We start from the raw sequence: 14,044 nt of genomic DNA on the forward strand, positions 1-14,044 counted from the left end.
GGCGTTGATTCGGATTTCGTCGAGTGGAATTGCAAGAGCATCATCGGATAAGCACTTCTTGAGGTTGGATACATGGAAAACGTCGTGTATATTGTTGAGTTCATTAAGTAACTTGAGTTGGTAGGCTACATGACCAATTCTTGCAAGAATTTCAAAAGGTCATATGTATCTTGGATTAAGCTTGCCTTGTTTTCTGAACCTTATGGCGCCCTTCCAAGGAGAGACTTTCAACATAACTTGATCTGTGACTTGAAATTTTAGAGGTTTACGTTTCTTGTCGACATAACTTTTCTGACGATCTCATGTTGCCTTAATTTTGTCACCTATCTGGATGATTTTCTCGATCGTTTCATGTATGATTTTTGGGCCAGTAAGTAGTGTTGGATTAGTGTTTAAGTCCATAACTATTTTGATATGTACTTGACCCAATTATGAGCATGGTCCTTTTGGGTTGCCTTCACCATAGCAATATGTAGGATGAATTAAGGAGAGAAATGTTTAATCATGATTTATTAATATATTATAAGAATAATATATTAAAGGAGAAATCATATTGTTTAATTAGTATTAGTCGAGAATTAATTAAGAATTAATTTTGTGGCTAACAGGATTTGTAATTATAAGATAATTGCAATTGGGCTATGGATTACCTAAATAATATAGGTTGGACGAATTCTATGGGAAGCCCATAAGGAATTCGTCCAAGGGATATGTTAAAGGAGTCTATGGGCTGCTTAGGGCTTAAGCAGCCAGATTAGGGTTTCCTAGTTGTAAACCCTAATAGCCTACATGTATATAAGGGCCCTCTATGCACCAAAAACGTGGCCAACACTTGGATTAGGGTTTCCAGCCGTTTTTGGTGCCTCCCCTCTCTTCTCTTCTTCATCTTGTTGCTTAGTGGTGTTTGTGACTCCATTAGAAGTGCAGCACTTGAGGCACTAAGCTTTCTGAAGCTAAGGATTGATTGTTATTGCTATATAACAAGCAAAGGTCAGATCTAAACCCTATTTTATGTTAATATGATTAATTGTATACTAGATCTAGGGTTTATAGCTTTGGATATTCAATTGCATGTTCATTAGAAAAACTAGATCCAAAAGCTATTAGGGTTTGCATGTACACCATAGGAATGATGTTTTGCTCAAAACCCATCAGTGGTATCAGAGCATAGGGCTGTTTTTTTTATGTATTTGATGCTATAGTTGTTTATTCATGCTTAAAATCGAAATTTTTTTTGGTTTTAGGGGCTGGACTCGCCGAGTCCATGGCTGAACTCGACGAGTCCAAGCTAGACTCAACAAGTCAAAGTCGCAGATGGACCAGATTCGGGATTTTGACCTGTTTTGGCTGTGGATAATTCCCTAAAACATTTTTTTATTAATAAAATCTGATTTTTATCAATATTTGGAGATTATCCTTGCCAAAATAGAAGATAATTGTCAAAATTTAGATAATCTTTTGTTTTATTAAGATAAAGATTGATTATTTGTAATTTGGATTTGAATTATCTTGTCAAAAAGTTTCAATTTCCCCCCTTTAGGTTTTAATAGTTTAAATTTGAACTTAAAAGTTTTGTTTTGAAATTTAAATAGTTAAACCCTAATGTTTTGAAAAGTTTCAAAACTTGCCCTCAAGTTTTGGAACTTAAATTTTTGATTAAAAGTTTAATTTTGAAATATTTAAATTCTAAACCCTAATGTTTTGAAATGTTTCAAAACTTGCCCTCAAGTTTTGGAATTTAAAAGTTGATTAAAAAGTTTAATTTTTAAATGTTAAATTCTAAAACCCTAGTATTTTGAAAAAGGTTCAAATTACACCGTCATGGTTTTATTAAATTAATTAAAGGTTTAATTAAAAGACATAGTTAATAAAATCACCTAGTATTTTAAAATTGTAAAATACACCCTATACTATATGTATGTAACATTAAAAGTCTAATATTATATATATATATATATATATATATATATATATATATATATATATATATATATATATATATATATATATATATATATATATATATATGAGTAAAGAGTCAGTCTTACCGTTAGTAGGCCTCATTCACGAAGCTGGTCTATAAGGGGTGTTTAAGGAAATTGCCTATAAAATGACGATTGAATGGATATCCACTCTTACCCACCGCACTCTTGACTAGTGGAGTGCCGTTAGCCGAACGAGTAGGATAGGACAGAAACCTTCCATTATAAGTATAATGAAGTTAAAAGTAACTAAATGCTTTTACAAATTCCCAAATCATAGTTACTTTAGGCAAAATGTGAAATTGTATGCTAATCCATGGAATTACACTCCGTACCCTTGTCAAACGTTAGTGGAGCGTGTGTGGTTAACCGGCACACTAATTTGGGGATGACATTGGTAGCGAAGGGTGGCTCGATGCTTATCATAGATCAATAGAGCATGTGTGGCTAACCGGCACATTGATTAGGTGATAGTAGCATTGGGTGCACCACGTGATTCGTATGGTTATTCACACCTTATTTGTGATCCTAGGCATCCCAGTCACAAATAGAAGGGTATAATCGAGATTTAAACATGCCATTGAAAAGTTTAATGAATCTCAAAAGATCTAGGAGTTTCAATTCATTTAAAACTTAAACTTCCTTTTCGTTTTTCACGGTGGAAATTGGTAAATCATCATTTACCTACCTTCAAATATTCTGCGACTAGATTACGGCATCCCTCTTCTACGTTGTAGAGTATTGTGTTGGATCCTAGCCTTGATGTTTTGTTTGGGTAATACATTAAGAATTCTAATCAACTTAACTTGAATTTTCTCCCGTTTTGTAGATGTCTAGTTCTGAAAATCATGGTCTTCCCAAATCCCATGGAACAAGCTTTTCAAATGAAGATGACGATCCACGATATGATCGAGGAACAAGAGATCATGCTTCACTTCCCCCAACTCATCCAATTGTTCTCCCTAACCCACAAGTTCGAAGGCTTGAAAAGTTCAAGCTCACTCAATCCCTATTGGCAATTAAGCATGAAGATGGAAAGTCTGTGTGTGCACACGTCTTAGAGATGAACTCACACATTGATAGGTTGAGGATGTTGGGTGTCGATATCTCACAGATATTGGATGTTGACTAGGTTCTTCATTCACTTCCTGAATCCTATAGTGAATTCGTTAGAGAGTACTATATGATGGATCACGAGGTGACCCTCATTGATCTCACCTATTTGCTTATAGTGTAACATCCCGAAATATCAACAGTAGAGTTGAAGGGCTAAAAGAGTAAATTGAAAAAGGGAACTCGGCGAGTCCATGGGTGGACTCAGCGAGTAGGGTGGCGTGTTAAGTGGCCGACTCGGCGAGTCAGCGGCTGGACTCAGCGAGTAGGCGCTGAGTGGAGAAAACCCTAATTCTCGGGGTTGAGCCCTATATAAAGATCATAACCTCCATTCCCCCAGCCTCTTTACTCTTCCTCAAGTCCAGAAACCCTAACCTTCGTGTGTGAGTGGATCAAGTTGCATTTGGAAGCTTGGAGAAGCAATTATTGAGGAAATCTTGAAGGGTAGGACGCTTGGAGCAAGGGGCTTTGCTTGGATTCAAGTTTCCTTGCTGTTGGGGCGTTCTTTTGAGGTATTATCTCGTTCTTGGGCTGTTACTCATATAGATTCTTCTTTTTGGAATGGGTGAGAGGTTTGGCTTATGGTATCTTGGGATTGAAGGATAGATCTGAGGTTGCTACCTCAGATCTGGTAGGGAGAAGGCTTAGAGTGCATTAAAGTCCCTGTGTTTGAGTGTTTAGTGAAGCCATCATGTCCCAAACCCTAGCCTAAAGTGTAAAAGGCCTAGATCTCTTTGGATTCATGTAAAGTTTGCCACTTTACGTGATGGATGGGTTGTAGGAGGCTAGATCTACGTTTTAGATCAATTGCATTGCCTAAAATGCTTCTGTATGGATTCAGACCGGTGGTACTCAGCGAGTCACATGGGTAGACTCGACGAGTTGCTTGAAGATAGGCTGGGACTCGACGAGTTGGAAGAACAACTCGGCGAGTTGGATGAAGATGGCCTGGAACTCGACGAGTTGGAAGCACAACTCGGCGAGTAGGTTGAAGATAGCCTTAGACTCGGCGAGTCTTGTCGAAGAGTCCCAATCTTTTCTGGTTGATCCGTGAATCGGTGAGTCAAGGGATGACTCGGTGAGTTGTGTGTGAGTGGACTCAGAGTTGTTGGACTCGGCGAGTCTCGGGGTGACTCGGCGAGTTGAGTCGCGCATTGGGGGAATTCTGAGCATGGGGACTCGGCGAGTCATCGGGTTGACTCGGCGAGTAGAGTCAGTCAGGGGTTGACTTTGACTTTGACCAAGGGTTGACTAGTGCTTTCTAGGGGCATCTTGGTAATTGTTGGATATTGTTTTGAGTTCAGTGCTTTGGTGGTTGTCCAGTGGAGGAGATCGTATCAGTGATCGGAGCAGCTTGGGTTGTCTGTTCAGTCGGCAGTTTCGAGGTGAGTTATCCTCATTATATCAACAAGGTCTAAGGCACCAAATTCGGCCCTTATCGGATCAAGATCCGGGTAGTTGTTGTTATGTTATTGCTTTGATATGTTTGCATCCTGATAGCTAGGATGGTATATGTTAGAGAACTGATTGAGATCGGTATCCTGAGAGATAGGGTGATGCTATGCTAGTGACCGGTTAGGTCGGTATCCTGGTTAGGATGATGATATGTTATGTGATCTGTTTGATCTGCTTGTTGACTGTGAATTGCTATATGATTGTATGTATATGTGCACATGGTTGTTTGGACTGGAGTTGGGTTGAGGCGGGTCCTGCTTTGTGTTGTAGGCCAAGATACCCAGGGCGGACCGGTTGTCTCGAAGGCCCAGCGAGCGGTCCGGATAGGCTATAGGCCCCAAGAGGGCAGACCAGACGTGCCGAGGCTCGGAGAGTGGACCAGGCCGACTGAAGGCCCGGTGCGGGCGGACCAGTCATACTGTAGACTCAGAGAGTGGACCAGGTGGATTGAAGGCCCGGTGCGGGCGGACCAATCACACTACAGACTCGATGTATGTGGTTAGATTCGGAGAGTGGACCAGGTGGATTGAAGGCCCGATGCGGGCGGACCAATCACACTGTAGACTCGAGGTATATGGCTAGACTCGGAGGGTGGACCAGGTGGACTGTTGGCCGGTGCGGCGGACCAGTCCCATAGTAGACCCGAAGTGCATGGTTGTTCTGTGATCGGATATGTTATGGCATATTATGCGTGTATGGTATATGTGGTTGGTATTTTGGGGGTATCTCACTAAGCTTTCGGGCTTACAGTTGTGGTTTAATGTTTTTCAGGTTCTTCGGGTGACCGTGGCAAGGCGAAGGCATGATCGTACCGCTCCTCATGTTTATATTGTGATGAGATTATGGGAATACTTAAAATAAATTGTATTGAAAACCTTTTTGTAATAAACTTTAATGGAATCGGGTTGTTTTTGAAAATTTTAAATTGGTTGAAATTTATGGTCGTTACAAGTTGGTATCAGAGCCTTGGTTTGAGTGAATTGGAGGAACATTCGTGTGACTCCAGTCTCAAATCGAGGAGAGTTTTCAAAAGAGTATTTAAAATGGTTTTCAAAATGAGTAAAGGAGGACGCGGAGGTACGATCAGCCGGAGCCAGTAAGTAACCCCAAAATACCATACATGATATTTGTTTTGAGCTTTGTTAGAACAGCATGCTAGTGCTAGGCTAGGGATCTTCAGTATTTCATGATAATGTTGTCTGATTTGTGATGCCTGTAGCCTAGGGTTTCCTTATGAGAGATTTCCAGTGTTCCTCTAGTTGCGAGGGTTGAGCGTTGTTATGCATGTTTTCACTAGGGTGTTGTGGTAGTACTTCATACAAGTATGGGTAGGTGTGGAAGGTAGTATGGGCCCGTACTACTGAAAGCACAGGACCCATACGCGTATCAGGGAAACCATGACCTCTAGGGTTGGGTTGAGAGAGTTGGTTCCCGGGGTAGTGGGAAGAGTCTGAGATTTTGTGTGGTGTTTTTCAGTATGGAGATTCCGAGGCATGCTGGGAGTAGATCCGGATCAGGATCGGGAGCAGGAGAGGGAGTCCCGGGCGGGTCAGTACCGCCCGAGGTTATCGGTCAGATGAGCACGTGCGAGTTGGATGCGAGAATTCGTGATATCCTGCGTGATGAGATTGCTGAGTTGTTCCGGGCTGAGTTGCCGGAACTGTTTGGGTCGATCAAGACCGCCATGATTGAGTATTTTGATGAGCACTATGCAGCTCTCACAGACACGGCTGCCGCGGCAGCTACAGCAGCTGTAGCAGCGGTAGGGGGAGGAGCTGGTCGGGGCTTTCAGTATCGGGACTACGATAATACGAAGCCTCCCACCTTCGATGGAGTTCAGGACCCGATTGTTGCTATGAGGTGGTTATCGAACGTGGAGGGGTGTTTCTTCACGTGTTCATGCCCTGCTGAGCAGAGGGTGAGGTGTGCTCTGAACCTGTTGAGGCTCGGGGTGAAGGATTGGTGGAGATTGACCACGGGGTCATATTCTGATGCGCAGAGGGCTGCGGTTTCATGGGATCAATTCAGGGAGATGTTCAGCACTCGCTATGTTCCGTGAGTTGAGAGGGAGAGATTGGCTCAGGAGTTCCTTGAGCTGAAGCAGGATTCAGAGTCGGTGACTGAGATCACCAGGATGTTCACTGAGAGGGCGATGTTCTGCCCTGAGTTTGCTTCGGAGCAGGCTCATATGTCTTGATATTTGAGCATGCTCAAGAGGGATATCAGACAGTTTGTGTCTACGCAGAGGTGCGAGACCTTGTTGGAGTTGCAGGAGGCCGCCAGGCGGCGCGAGTTAGAGATTGAGTTGCAGATACGTGAGTTGAGGCAGGCTCCAGTGCAGTTGCAGCCGGCGCCAAAACGGTCCAAGACCGTTGACTCTAGAGTAGGGGATCTGAGTAGCCACACTTGTGGGAAGTGTGGAAGGAGTCACACCGGAGTTTGTAGGTCCGATGGTGCATGCCGCAAGTACGGAAAGGAGGGGCACTATGCGAGGGATTGTCGGCAGTCAGCGCCGGTTTGGGATTTGAGGATTTGTTACCATTGTCATCAGATTGGACATTTGAGGGTCAACTGTCCACAGCTCGCTGCAGGACCGGTGCAGGCTCCAGCACCGGCCACTTTGAGGATCACGGGTGGAGGTCAGGGTGGAGCGGAGCCCCCAAGGGCTCAGGGTCGTGCTTTTCAGCTTGCGGCAGAGGAGGTCGGAGCAGTGCCGGATGCAACTGCGGGTATGTTTCTTCCTTGATGTCTTGTTATCTTATGATTATTGTGGAGTATTTTTTATGTGCTAGTATCTTTGTGCGGTTCTTGGTGTGATATTTGTTGTTTATGAGAGTTATGGTATGATTATGGGTTAGTGTTGGGAATTTCGTTGGTTATCATTCATGGGGTTGTTAGTGGGAATCTGGCGTTGGTCTGAATGTCGGGCAGCATCTGCCTTCTGAGGAGTGGTTAGCTGTAGATTGAGTTTCTTTCGAGCGGGAGGATCAGTGTGGAATTGTGATTTTGTGAAGGTTGCTAGTGCTAGTGGGAAATCAGTCCGCGTGTAGGTCTGGTGTTGTGCAGGGTTGTTTTGGGAGGTCGGTGATAGCGACCGGTGGTTGATAGTCAGTGCCCTAAGTGGGGGAGAATTGGAAAATTCTCCGGATGATCGATGAGTATGTGAGATTGTTGAGCTGTCTGGGATTCAGCAGTGTTCTGTCAGCCAAGAGCGTAGGCTGGCATGAGTAAGTGGCAGGCATGCGGGGCGGGATACAGACCTAGGGCATTTGAGTGTGGAGGGCCTGGGATCAGGCCGGGATCGAGCATGTATGATGGAGATAGAGTTCAGAACCCCTAGAGGGCTAGAACGGTATGCATGGGAAGATTTCCCGGAGAGATAGCTCGGAATGATGAATGCTAGTTGAGCGGTCCGGATATACTGAAGGCCGGTAGGCGTACCAGTCAGGCCGAAGGCTCGGAGAACGGTCCAGCTAAACTGAAGGCACTGAGAGCGGTCCAGATTGGCTAAGGGTTCTGAGATGGTCCAGATTGGCTGAAGGCCTGGTGATGCGGTCCATTCATGCTGAAGACTCTGCGGGTATTGTTGGATCGGTTCGAGGATATGGATTGTGTATGTTGCGGTGTGATAGCATTTGAAGGTCTGGCCCCGGGTAGTGATCTTGACTAGTTGAGATAATGCATGGGCATAAGAGTCCTTGCGACCCGAGTCAGAGCATGAGTGTTGGATGGATAGCGGTTACGCTATGAAGGAATGGTGTAGCGTTGGGCGAGCACCGTGGCACTTGTCGGAGTGACAAGGCGGCCAAGTAGATTCCTTGGTAAAGGAATGAGAGATGAGTGTAACTCCAAGAGGGAGTGCAAGTTCACGGAAGTGAAAGCGGCAGAGCAGAGTTATGATTAGGGTGATCCGTGTATGGTCTTTGAGCAGCGTGTTTGCGGCAGTGGAACGGAATCACATCCGGTTTGGGATGTCAGCTGAGATCGCGGAAGGAATTCCGCGGGTGTAGAGCCAAGAGGCTCGGAAGGGATGCAGGGGGGGAGTCTCGGGCTCTCAGTGTGATTCTGATCAGGGAAGTGCGTATGTAGTGGTGGTTCATCCTGGGGGATGTTTGGAGATGTCATCAGAGTATCGGGTTTTCCCAACCTGAGGGTGCTAGAGCTGGTTCAACATGTGCATGTGATTGCAAGAAGAGAACTCGTGGGAGTTGCTCTGCGACTGAAGAATGTGTCCTTCTGTCAGCACGTAGTGGATATAGTTGGATTCGGATCGGGAATCCGGTGATTCATGGTTATTTCCAGCTCGTATGGGTCGAGGGATTGTGGTGATCTAGAGCAATATTGCATCATGGGTAGTACCCGATGGTTGAGTGTGATTATCAGAGGGTAAAGTCGGTGGCCGGCGTGGGACGGTGGTCAAGACACCGCAAGGAAAGAGAAAGTGAGTTCGAGTTTCGATGGTTATGCCTTGAGGAACCTGGTCCGGTTAAGGCCAGGTGGCACATTGTGGGAGTATTTTTGGAGATGAGTTGTCGTGGGCTTCGAGGACGAAGCCTAATTTAAGTTGGGGAGAATTGTAACATCCTGAAATATCAAGAGTAGAGTTGAAGGGCTAAAAGAGTAAATTGAAAAAGGGAACTCGGCGAGTCCATGGGTGGACTCGGCGAGTAGGGTCGCGTGTTAAGTGGCCGACTCGGCGAGTCAGCGGCTGGACTCGGCGAGTAGGCGCTGAGTGGAGAAAACCCTAATTCTCGGGGTTGAGCCCTATATAAAGATCATAACCTCCATTCCCCCAGCCTCTTTACTCTTCCTCAAGTCCAGAAACCCTAACCTTCGTGTGTGAGTGGATCAAGTTGCATTTGGAAGCTTGGAGAAGCAATTGTTGAGGAAATCTAGAAGGGTAGGAGGCTTGGAGCAAGGGGCTTTGCTTGGATTCAAGTTTCCTTGCTGTTGGGGCGTTCTTTTGAGGTATTATCTCGTTCTTGGGCTGTTACTCATATAGATTCTTCTTTTTGGAATGGGTGAGAGGTTTGGCTTGTGGTATCTTAGGATTGAAGGATAGATCTGAGGTTGCTACCTCAGATCTGGTAGGGAGAAGGCTTAGAGTGCATTAAAGTCCCTGTGTTTGAGTGTTTAGTGAAGCCATCATGTCCCAAACCCTAGCCTAAAGTGTAAAAGGCCTAGATCTCTTTGGATTCACGTAAATTTTGCCACTTTACGTGATGGATGGGTTGTAGGAGGCTAGATCTACGTTTTGGATCAATTGCATGGCCTGAAATGCTTCTGTATGGATTCAGACCGGTGGTACTCGGCGAGTCACATGGGTAGACTCGACGAGTTGCTTGAAGATAGGCTGGGACTCGACGAGTTGGAAGAACAACTCGACGAGTTGGATGAAGATGGCCTGGAACTCGACGAGTTGGAAGAACAACTCGGCGAGTAGGTTGAAGATAGCCTTAGACTCGACGAGTCTGTTCTTGGACTCGGCGAGTCTTGTCGAAGAGTCCCAATCTTTTCTGGTTGATCCGTGAATCGGTGAGTCAAGGGATGACTCGGTGAGTTGTGTGTGAGTGGACTCAGAGTTGTTGGACTCGGCGAGTCTCGGGGTGACTCGGCGAGTTGAGTCGCGGATTGGGGGAATTCTGAGCATGGGGACTCGGCGAGTCATCGGGTTGACTCGGCGAGTAGAGTCAGTCAGGGGTTGACTTTGACTTTGACCAAGGGTTGACTAGTGCTTTCCAGGGGCATCTTAGTAATTGTTGGATATTGTTTTGAGTTCAGTGCTTTGGTGGTTGTCCAGTGGAGGAGATCGTATCAGTGATCGGAGCAGCTTGGGTTGTCTGTTCAGTCGGTAGTTTCGAGGTGAGTTATCCTCATTATATCAACAAGGTCTAAGGCACCAAGTCCGGCCCTTATCGGATCAAGATCCGGGTAGTTGTTGTTATGTTATTACTTTGATATGTTTGCATCCTGATAGCTAGGATGGTATATGTTAGAGAACTGATTGAGATCGGTATCCTGAGAGATAGGGTGATGCTATGCTAGTGACCGGTTAGGTCGGTATCCTGGTTAGGATGATGATATGTTATGTGATCTGTTTAATCTGCTTGTTGACTGTGAATTGCTATATGATTGTATGTATATGTGCACATGGTTGTTTGGACTGGAGTTGGGTTGAGGCGGGTCCTGCTTTGTGTTGTAGGCCAAGATACCTAGGGCGGACCGGTTGTCTTGAAGGCCTAGCGAGCGGTCCGGATAGGCTATAGGCCCCAAGAGGGCGGACCAGACGTGCCGAGGCTCGGAGAGTGGACCAGGCCGACTGAAGGCCCGGTGCGGGCGGACCAGTCATACTGTAGACTCAGAGAGTGGACCAGGTGGATTGAAGGCCCGGTGCGGGCGGACCAATCACACTACAGACTCGATGTATGTGGTTAGATTCGGAGAGTGGACCAGGTGGATTGAAGGCCCGATGCGGGCGGACCAATCACACTACAGACTCGATGTATGTGGTTAGATTCGGAGAGTGGACCAGGTGGATTGAAGGCCCGATGCGGGCGGACCAGTCCCATAGTAGACCCGAAGTGCATGGCTGTTCTGTGATCGGATATGTTATGGCATATTATGCGTGTATGGTATATGTGGTTGGTATTTTGGGGGTATCTCACTAAGCTTTCGGGCTTACAGTTGTGGTTTAATGTTTTTCAGGTTCTTCGGGTGACCGTGGCAAGGCGAAGGCATGATCGTACCGCTCCTCGTGTTTATATTGTGATGAGATTATGGGAATACTTAAAATAAATTGTATTGAAAACCTTTTTGTAATAAACTTTAATGGAATCGGGTTGTTTTTGAAAATTTTAAATTGGTTGAAATTTATGGTCGTTACAAGTTGGTATCAGAGCCTTGGTTTGAGTGAATTGGAGGAACATTCGTGTGACTCCAGTCTCAAATCGAGGAGAGTTTTCAAAAGAGTATTTAAAATGGTTTTCAAAATGAGTAAAGGAGGACGCGGAGGTACGATCAGCCGGAGCCAGTAAGTAACCCCAAAATACCATACATGATATTTGTTTTGAGCTTTGTTAGAACAGCATGCTAGTGCTAGGCTAGGGATCTTCAGTATTTCATGATAATGTTGTCTGATTTGTGATGCCTGTAGCCTAGGGTTTCCTTATGAGAGATTTCCAGTGTTCCTCTAGTTGCGAGGGTTGAGCGTTGTTATGCATGTTTTCACTAGGGTGTTGTGGTAGTACTTCATACAAGTATGGGTAGGTGTGGAAGGTAGTATGGGCCCGTACTACTGAAAGCACAGGACCCATACGCGTATCAGGGAAACCATGACCTCTAGGGTTGGGTTGAGAGAGTTGGTTCCCGGGGTAGTGGGAAGAGTCTGAGATTTTGTGTGGTGTTTTTCAGTATGGAGATTCCGAGGCATGCTGGGAGTAGATCCGGATCAGGATCGGGAGCAGGAGAGGGAGTCCCGGGCGGGTCAGTACCGCCCGAGGTTATCGGTCAGATGAGCACGTGCGAGTTGGATGCGAGAATTCGTGATATCCTGCGTGATGAGATTGCTGAGTTGTTCCGGGCTGAGTTGCCGGAACTGTTTGGGTCGATCAAGACCGCCATGATTGAGTATTTTGATGAGCGCTATGCAGCTCTCACAGACACGGCTGCCGCGGCAGCTACAGCAGCTGTAGCAGCGGTAGGGGGAGGAGCTGGTCGGGGCTTTCAGTATCGGGACTACGATAATACGAAGCCTCCCACCTTCGATGGAGTTCAGGACCCGATTGTTGCTATGAGGTGGTTATCGAACGTGGAGGGGTGTTTCTTCACGTGTTCATGCCCTGCTGAGCAGAGGGTGAGGTGTGCTCTGAACCTGTTGAGGCTCGGGGTGAAGGATTGGTGGAGATTGACCACGGGGTCATATTCTGATGCGCAGAGGGCTGCGGTTTCATGGGATCAATTCAGGGAGATGTTCAGCACTCGCTATGTTCCGTGAGTTGAGAGGGAGAGATTGGCTCAGTAGTTCCTTGAGCTGAAGCAGGATTCAGAGTCGGTGACTGAGATCACCAGGATGTTCACTGAGAGGGCGATGTTCTGCCCTGAGTTTGCTTCGGAGCAGGCTCATATGTCTTGATATTTGAGCATGCTCAAGAGGGATATCAGACAGTTTGTGTCTACGCAGAGGTGCGAGACCTTGTTGGAGTTGCAGGAGGCCGCCAGGCGGCGCGAGTTAGAGATTGAGTTGCAGATACGTGAGTTGAGGCAGGCTCCAGTGCAGTTGCAGCCGGCGCCAAAACGGTCCAAGACCGTTGACTCTAGAGTAGGGGATCTGAGTAGCCACACTTGTGGGAAGTGTGGAAGGAGTCACACCGGAGTTTGTAGGTCCGATGGTGCATGCCGCAAGTACGGAAAGGAGGGGCACTATGCGAGGGATTGTCGGCAGTCAGCGCCGGTTTGGGATTTGAGGATTTGTTACCATTGTCATCAGGTTGGACATTTGAGGGTCAACTGTCCACAGCTCGCTGCAGGACCGGTGCAGGCTCCAGCACCGGCCACTTTGAGGATCACGGGTGGAGGTCAGGGTGGAGCGGAGCCCCCAAGGGCTCAGGGTCGTGCTTTTCAGCTTGCGGCAGAGGAGGTCGGAGCAGTGCCGGATGCAACTGCGGGTATGTTTCTTCCTTGATGTCTTGTTATCTTATGATTATTGTGGAGTATTTTTTATGTGCTAGTATCTTTGTGCAGTTCTTGGTGTGATATTTGTTGTTTATGAGAGTTATGGTATGATTATGGGTTAGTGTTGGGAATTTCGTTGGTTATCATTCATGGGGTTGTTAGTGGGAATCTGGCGTTGGTCTGAATGTCGGGCAGCATCTGCCTTCTGAGGAGTGGTTAGCTGTAGATTGAGTTTCTTTCGAGCGGGAGGATCAGTGTGGAATTGTGATTTTGTGAAGGTTGCTAGTGCTAGTGGGAAATCAGTCCGCGTGTAGGTGCGGTGTTGTGCAGGGTTGTTTTGGGAGGTCGGTGATAGCGACCGGTGGTTGATAGTCAGTGCCCTAAGTGGGGGAGAATTGGAAAATTCTCCGGATGATCGATGAGTATGTGAGATTGTTGAGCTGTCTGGGATTCAGCAGTGTTCTGTCAGCCAAGAGCGTAGGCTGGCATGAGTAAGTGGCAGGCATGCGGGGCGGGATACAGACCTAGGGCATTTGAGTGTGGAGGGCCTGGGATCAGGCCGGGATCGAGCATGTATGATGGAGATAGAGTTCAGAACCCCTAGAGGGCTAGAACGGTATGCATGGGAAGATTTCCCGGAGAGATAGCTCGGAATGATGAATGCTAGTTGAGCGGTCCGGATATACTGAAGGCCGGTAGGCGTACCAGTCAGGCCGAAGGCTCGGAGAACGGTCCAGCTAAACTGAAGGCACTGAGAGCGGTCCAGATTGGCTAAGGGTTCTGAGATGGTCCAGATTGGCTGAAGGCCTGGTGATGCGGTCCAT

This window comes from Lactuca serriola, chromosome 9 (genome assembly GCF_051521515.1).
Source record: "Lactuca serriola cultivar US96UC23 chromosome 9, Lser_US96UC23_V15, whole genome shotgun sequence".
Taxonomy (NCBI): Eukaryota; Viridiplantae; Streptophyta; class Magnoliopsida; order Asterales; family Asteraceae; genus Lactuca; species Lactuca serriola.